General features: G+C 40.0%; 1 non-coding gene across 1 annotated transcript; it reads left to right on the top strand.

Annotated features, from left to right (window-relative positions):
• The first annotated feature begins 4,548 nt into the window (after nt 1-4,548).
• On the top strand, nt 4,549-4,655 carry LOC138840623 (U6 spliceosomal RNA). The gene has a single exon (XR_011376174.1). It is a non-coding gene; the product is annotated as a U6 spliceosomal RNA (small nuclear RNA).
• Nucleotides 4,656-8,742: the final 4,087 nt, after the last annotated feature.

Here is an 8,742-nt window from a genome sequence, read left to right as displayed (position 1 = left end):
GATTCCATTGTATTTGTGCATTGTTGGCCATCTGAGCTGTTTCCATAACTTGGCTATGGTGAATAGTGCAGCAATCAATATGAATGTGCAAATGTCTTTATGGAATCCTGGCTTGTAATCTTTTGGATAAATTCCCAAGAGTAGTATCCCTGGATCATAGGGTAGTGCTGTGTTTAATATTTTGAGGACTCTCCACACTGTCTGCCATAGTGGCTGCTCTAGATTACATTCCCACCAACAGTCCAATAGACACAGGAAGAAATGTTCAACATCTCTGGCCATAAAGGAAATGCGAATCAAAGCAACACTAAGATCCCATTTTGTTACAGTAAGAATGGCCATTATCAAGAATACAAACAATAGCAAATGCTGATAGGATTTGGGGAAATAGGTGTATATTTTATCTCCTTGTCATTTCTCTTTGTAATTGCCTAATAATGAATGATATGGAGTCAACTTTCATGTCCTTATTGTCATCTATATGTCTTCCATGATGAAATACCTGTTTTAATCCTTTGCCTAATTTTGAAGGCCTTATTGAGGTATAATCACTATACCAAAGAACTGTACATGTTTAAAGTACAACTTTGTCCAGAGCCCTGCAGCGAGTCTCTCTGCATGATAAGCTTGACTATCTCGCTGGAACATCTCTCGAGGCTATTTACAGAATCTGGTCTTTGCATCCTGCCCTAAACAAAGACCAGGTAGCTGCTATTGACCACCTTTTCACATTGCCTTAAGCAAGCATCCTGCAGCTGCTACACCCAATGAAAAAGCTTCCTTGTTCTAAGCATATAAATACCCCTGTGTGAAAAATAAAATTTGGCAGCTTGATCAGAATCCTTGTCTTGCTGTCCTTCTTTGTGTCTCTTGTCCCTTCATTCCTTCTCGCTTAGGTTCACCGCCCTCATTGAAGTCCTGCGGGTCGGGACACAACTTGGTAAGTTTAGACATGAGCATGTACTCATAATATGATAAACAAAATCAAGAAAAGGAACATATCTTTTATCTCCCAAAACTTCCTTGTGTCTCCCTCTTTTCTTTGTGTCAGTCATGAGGCTTGAATTTGGCCTGGGCACTAGCCATAGGTCCACTTCTGGTTTTTAATTGGTTAATTGGAGATAAGAGTCTGCCAGGGCTGGTTTGAACCTTAATACTCAAATCTCATCCTCCTGAGTAGCTAGGATAACAGGTATGAACCACTGGTGCCTGGCTGTCTCCCCCTTTTCTAATAGTAGGAACACTTAATAGAAGTATCTTTTTAACATGGTTTTACATATATAAAAACTGTTTTCAACTATTAGAACCAAATTGTATATTAATCACTAAAACTTACTTAAATTGCTGGTCATTTTTAAAATGTGTAGTTTTCTAAGATTGTTTTGAGAGTTCCTTATGTATTCTAGATATCTGATATTCTGATATCCCGTATCAGATATATATTTTGTAAATTTTTTCTTCTAATCCCTGATTCCTCTCCCTCCCTCCCTCCCTCCCTCCCTCCCTCCCTCCCTCCCTCCCTTCCTTCCTTCCTTCCTTCCTTCCTTCCTTCCTTCCTTCCTTCCTTCCTTCGTACCTTCCTTCCTTCCTTCCTTTGTACCTTCCTTCCTTTGCAATATTGTGGATCAATCTCAAGTCTTCATATCTGCTAGGCAAGTACTCTATGATTCAGCTACATCCTCAACTCAGCTTGTCAATTTCTACAAAGAAGTCTACTGCATTTTCATTAAGACTGTGTTGAATTTGGAGGCCAATTTAGAAAAAATCCTGCAAATCTCTGATCCATGAACATAGTATACCTCTTAATTTAATCTTTTTATTTATTTATTTATTTTAGTTAATCAATATTCTGTAGTTTTCTCTGTTCGTATATTTTGTTAGGTTTATCAAGTATTTTGCTTTTATTTTGCTATTACAGTCATGGTATTGTTTATTAAATTTTAATTTCAAATGGATTGATTGATTTTTGTGTATTGACCTTGTATCTTAGGATTTTGCTTTGTTGTTGAGCACTGTGCTTTACACAGTCTAGGTAAGTACCACTGAGCTGCACACTAGTATGCTAGTAGCTTTTATGGTATGCTCTTTGGGATTCTTTATGCAGGTGATTACAAAATTTATGAATAAAGATCATTTCATTTCTTCACCATCAATATTTATGTCTTTTACTCTTTCTCCATTTTCTTGGGTAGAACCTGCAGTAAGATGTTGAATAGAAGTGGCAAGAACAGGCATCATGTTCCTGAATACAGAGGAAAATATTTCAATCTTTTATAGCTAAATGTGATGTTTTGTACATAGATGCCCTTTACTGAGTTGGGGTTGTTCCTTTCTGTTCCTATATTCCTAATAATCTTTTAAAGAGAATCTTAAATGAATCTCCATTTTGTCAGATGCCTTTTCAGCATCTTTGTGTGTGTGTGTGTGTGTGTGTGTGTGTGTGTGTGTGTGTGTGTCGGTGTGTGTGTCTGTGTGTCTGTGTGCCAGTCGTGGGCCTTGAACTCAGGGCCTTGGTATTGTGCCTAAGCTTTTTTTGCTGAAGGCCAGTGCTCTATTACACTTAAGCCACAGCTCCACTTCTGGCTTTTTTGCCGATAAGAGTCTCATGAATTTTTCTTCCTGGGCTGGTTTCTGTGTTCCTCAAGTCTCAGCCTCCTGTATAGCTAGGATTACAAAGCCACTAGTGCCTGGCAGTTTTCAGCATCTTTTGAAATGATCACATGGTTCTTATTTTCAGTCTGATGACATGGTAAATTATACTGACTGACTTTTCAAATTTCAAATAGTCTTGTATCCCAAGGATAGACCATTCTTAGCCATGAGGTATAATTTGGTATGCTAGATGTGATTTTTAAAAATATTTCTGAGAGGGATATTTGTATATTCATGAAGGATATTGGCCTGTAGTTTTCTTACAATGTCTTTAGTGTGATATTGATTTGGTTTTGGATTGGAGTTATTTAAGCAGGTATTGGGGCTGAATTTGGGGTTGGTTTGAGGCAACAGTGTTTTATATATGAAGGGCAAGTTTCTCTAAGGCTTGGGTTTGCTTTCCTTTACTTCGCAAAACCACATCATTTACTTTACCGCTCAAACCTGAAAGTGGCACTACAGTTTCAAATAGTCTCTTTTGATTCTTAGAGCTTTAGTAATTTTTTTCCTGTTGATCCTGGGTTTGAACTCAGAGCCTGGGCTCTGTCCCTGAACACTTTTACTAGGCTAGTGCTCTACCACTTTGAACCACTGCACCACTTCTGGTTTTCTGGTGGTTAATTGGAGATAAGAGTCTCACAAACTGTCTTGGCTGGGCTGGCTTTGAACTGCAATCTTCAGAGCTCAGCCTCCTGAGTAGCTAGGATTACAGGTGTGAGACGCTAGTGTCTGGCTAGCTTTAGCAATATTTTTTGTCAATCATGGGGCCTGAACTCTGGGCTTGGGCGCTGTCCCTCAGCTCTTTAGCTCAAGGATAGTGTACTACCACTTGAATCACAGCATCACTTCTGGCCTTTTCTGTTTATGTGGGACTGAGGAATCGAACCCAAGGTCTCATGCATGCAAGGCAAGAACTCTACCTCTGAGCCACCTTCCCAGACCTGCTTTAGCATTTTTATCTCCCTTTTTTACCCCAATTCCAAATTAACAACTCATTGCACAACAAAGAGTCATTTCCTTTATGTGAATCAGCTAATGAAATAAGGAAAAATTCAGGTAAGAGATGCTTAGAGGCTTAGATGCTGCTTTTGTTGAACCACCAAATTAACAAAAGTAGGAGGAAAGTTTGGCATCTGCCTCCATGTTTTATCTGATTTTGCTAGAATTCATTCTCTCTGCAGTTACTTTGCATCACCTTTTTTTTTTCCAGTTGTGGGGCTTGAACTCTGGGCCTGGGCACTGTCCCTCAGCTCTTCAGCTCAAGGCAAGAGCTCTACCACTTGAGCCACAGCACCACTTTTGGTTTTCTGGTGGTTTATTGGAGATAAAAGTCTCCAAGACTTTCCTTCCCAGGCTGGCTTTGAACCTCTATCCTCAGATCTCAGCTTCCTGAGTAGCTAGGATTACAGGCCTGAGCCACCAGCACCCAGCTGCATCACCTTTTAATGTGAGAAGGGGTGAACTTATCACTGATCAATAACATTTTTATGGGGACTGAAATTACCACTAAGCAACAATAGTTTCCATAGGGCAGAGCATCCACCAAGAAACAACGACTTATTTAATAGTGACCAGTAATGATGTGATAGCAACTTTTCTGGAACCCTTCCAAAATAAATTCTGGAATAATGATTAATCAAGCCGTACTTTGACCAGGACTATTTAATAATCATATGTGCCTCTCTCATCCTTCCCCCAGTTCCTTATCTGTAAAAGCTCATGTCTATACCCCAAAGATGGCTGAAGATATCTTTCCATGGAATAACTGTGCTATGTAATGAACTTCCTTTCTTTGCCCTTCATCATGTCTCTTTATTGGGCATATAGAGTGGGTAGCTGGACCCGATATGTAGAATTCCTAGAGTTTGGCTCTGGGGAATCAAAATTTCAGTTTCAGTGCTTGCTTTGGCAGCACATATACTAAAATTGGAATGATACTGAGAAGATTAGCATGGCCTCTGCACAAGGATGACACACAAATTCATGAAGCATTCCATATTTTTGGCCATACTAAAGCTATCAACACAACCATGTTTATTGAAACATCAATTACCATAGCTAAGATATGGAACCAACCCAGATGCCCCTCAGTAGATGAATGGATTAAGAAAATGTGGTATATATATACACAATAGAATTCTATGCTTCCATCAGAAAGAATGACATCACCCCATTTGTAAGGAAATGGAAAGACTTAGAAAAAATCATATTAAGTGAAGTAAGCCAGACTCAAAGAAACATAGATAACATGGTTTCCCTTATTTGTAATAATTAGTATATGTCTAGGATAGTCCTAGCAGATGAGCGGAATAACTCAATAGCTATGTACATACAGCCATATAAGATGATGCTAAGCAAAATTAACTCCAAGACATGGACACAAGAGGCTTTTCTTTGTTGTTGTTGTTGTTGGTCATGGGGTTTGAACTCTGGGCCTGGGCACTGTCCTTCAGCTCTTCAACTCAAGGCTAGCACTCTACCACTTGAGCTACAACACCACTTCCGGTTTTCTGGTGATTCCTGCCCAGCTGGCTTTGAACCACGATCCTCAGATCCAGCTTCCTGAGTAGCTAGGATTACAGGCGTGAGCCACCAGCACCCAGTTCTTGTTGTTGTTGTTTTTAATTTACTATGTGATTTTTTTTCTTTTGTGTTCTTCCCCCTATGGTTTCTCCCCTGTTGTCACTGTATTTGATTTTGGTACCCTGGGTATTGTTTATCTGAATTAGGGAAGGGAAGGGGAACAACAAAATGGTGAGACAAAGAACAAAGTGTGAACCAATGCAACAGTGATACACACAAGATGATATGTTGGAAATGAATTGTACAACTTGGGGTTGTGGGGGGAGGGAAAGTGCAAGAAAAATGAGGGAGAGGGTAACAAGTTCAACAAGAAATGTACTTGCTACACTACGTATGTAATGTAACCCCTCTGTACATCACCTTGACAATAAAATTAAATTAAAAAACTCAGTTTCAGAGAGACCTACAGGAATATCTTTTTCTAAGCTTAGGGTAGACTTGAATGATTTCTAGAGTGCTTGCACACACTGTCACCCGGGCTCAAGACATGCTGAGGGGGAACTTCATCAAGCTTGTGAATGGGAGCACTTTCAAATCATCATCTTTACATAGCAAAGATTTGAGAGTTCTCTGTAGTACTCAGAGTAGTTAACAAGCATTCTGGTACTGACTAATGATTACAGCTGTACATAAAATAGAAAGATTAGAGTCTCAGTTGTCTGCTTAATATGTAAATGTATCCAGTTATGTGTGAAAGCTTTTAATGAAGCAACTTGTACTTCTGTTTTCTGCATTGAGAGTGATTGATGAAAAAATACTTTTACAATCCCATCAGAAACTAGCAGCCAGCAGGCCATTTGAAAGAGCCTGTGCTGCTGCCTAGCCTAGGGCTAGGAAGCAGTAGTGTGGGTTTGTATTTCTCTGGGAATTAGGAAGTAAACTTTCCTATCCTCATCTGAGCTTACAGGGTTATTGGGGATGGACTAGCAAATAACTACTCACTCATATACCTATAATCAGTTCTTCCTTATACGTATGGATGTGATAGCAGCTACTAGGCACTGTACTGTGCTTATACTATTTCCCTGAAACAATCATACCAATCTTAGAAGATATGGATTAATATATCCTTGCTTTGCATAGTAGAGAAACAGGCTCAGAGAAGGGAAATTCTTTGCTTAATTTCACCCTTTTAGTTAGAGGCTAGGCTGGAATTTAAATTCAGATCTCCATGTCTATTTATCCGAAGCTCCTACCTCACTCCTCTTTCTCACTGCTGAGGATGGTGATATCTGCCTTCAAGGTTTATTTCAGTTACTTGTAACCAGATGGGCTTGGAAAGACTAGAAGTGCTTTCAGTGTCTGTAGTTAGAAGCAGACACAAGATTGGATCTAACGCCTACCACATACATGTGCATGTGTACACACACACACACACACACACACACACACACACACAGTGCTTTCAGCCTTTCATAAGAAAGAGTGATTTGAATGTCATCTTCCCTGAAGTCAGTTGATGAATACTGCATGACTTCACTTGCTATTTGTGTAGCCACGTGGGGTTTTCTTTTTCTCTGTGGAGACCTTAGTGGCTAGTAAATTTTGCTTTATGGAGTCTAGTTAGTTGAGGAGATTATACACACACACACACACACACACACACACACACACACACACACACTCACACACATACATACACATACCACTTAGTATGTAACAGAAACATGTCTAATCACTATCTACATAGAAGCACATTTACATCATCCTCCCATTAGGAGGGGCTTCCCTATTAAGAATCATTGTATTTCCATTTCACACACATATATACTGAGACATAGAGGTTCAGCTAGGTTACATTACCCTAGTTATTAGGGAGAGCAGAACTGGGATTTGAGTGCAATGTGTAGCAACTCTAGACCTGCCCTAGTTCATAAGGTAACCACTAGCTGCAGGTGGCTATTTATATTGAAATTAATATAAATGAAGTTTTAAAAATTCACTTTCTCAGGCTGGGAAGGTGGCTCAGTGGTAGAGCGCTTGCCTTGCATGCATGAGGCCCTGGGTTTGATTCCTCAGCACCACATAAGCAGGAAAAAATGCTGGAAGTGGCCTTGTGGCTCAAGTGGTAGAGTGCTAGCCTTGAGGTGAAGAGCTGAGGGACAGCGCCCAGGCCTAGAGTTCAGGCCAACAACTGGACCCCCCAAAAGAATAAAAATTTTTAAAAAAATTCACTTTCTCAGTGATACGTAACACATTTCAAACTTGACACCAACATGTGGCTAGTGGCTGGTGTAGGGATTGGTCTATAGAGAATTCTTCCATCATTACAAGAAGTGGGGTGGACTAATTTTGTGCTTTAAAACATTAAACGGTACTTAGCTGTTGCAACCTAGTCAAAGACAATCTTCTGAGTGTATCCTCTCGTATGGCATCACCTGTTTCTTTCCTCCGTTTCCTATTCTTTTGTTGTTAGCTTGATTAAAGGATAGGATTTTTTTTTGGTTGGTCATGGGGCTTGAACTCTTGGCCTGGGCACTGTCCCTGAGCTCTGCAGCTCAAGGCGAGCACTCTACCACTTAAGCCACAAAGCCACTTCTGGTTTTTCTGGTGGTTAATTGGAGATTAAAGTCTTACAGACTTTTGCCTGGGCTGGCTTTGAACTGGAATTCTCAAATCTCAGCCTCCTGAGTAGCTAGGATTACAGGCGAGAGCATTGGCGCCTGGTGGAAAATATTTTTTGTCCTTTAAAAACCAAGCTTTAAAATCTGACTTAATCTTAACCACCTTACCACCACCATTTTTATCTCAGACCCTTACTGGGACTTTAAAGTTTGAAGAGCTACAACGTATTGCCCAGCATTTTACTTTAGGTTAGGTTTACCAGGCCTTTCTGGGAGCCCCAAACATGTCAGGGTTCCTTTCTACTTCTTTCTCTAGACTTTGGCCTTTATCAAATCAGTCTGATATATTGCCTGAAGACGGGAAAAAGAGAAGCTTCCCAATAATTGTGGTAGAAGAGAAGTTTGCAGCAGTGCTGTGCTATACTGATTTATTGGCATTACCACAAAATCCTTCAGGTCTGGGACAAGCAGGACAGATGATTGACAATGATTCCCAAAATTGATTTTTATGGATTTTTGTAGCAACTCCCTGTAGGGTGGGGTTTTTTTTGTGGGGGGGGGGGAATCAACAAGGCTTAACATTCCTTGACCCCTAAAATAAATTTCTCTTTGGGCCTTTCAGGTAGTGTGTAATACCTTCTTCCCTTCAGAGGGAAGGTGTGATGTCTACTCAGTCACTCACATATATCAGGAAGTCATAGTATTGCCCAATTTCCCCTACAGATATTGAGACAAGTACAATTAGGGGATGTTTGAATGAGAGAGGTGGAATGTTGCAGACATACCAGACACATATAAGTTAGTTCTTTCTTTAGCTTGTAGGTTCAAACTCAAGAGGGAAGATTTGCAAAGACTCTTCCTCCTTCATATAATGCCTGTCCTAGGTAAATGCTTGTCAGGGCAAATCAGGACCAGAATTTCAAGAATGATAATAATGAGCTTT

The sequence above is a fragment of the Dipodomys merriami genome, unplaced genomic scaffold (genome assembly GCF_024711535.1).
Source record: "Dipodomys merriami isolate MVZ:Mamm:240054 unplaced genomic scaffold, mDipMer1.0.p SCAF_3, whole genome shotgun sequence".
Taxonomy (NCBI): domain Eukaryota; kingdom Metazoa; phylum Chordata; class Mammalia; order Rodentia; family Heteromyidae; genus Dipodomys; species Dipodomys merriami.
The sequence above is the reverse complement of the archived record's forward strand: the minus strand, read 5'-3'. Positions and strand labels throughout refer to the sequence as shown.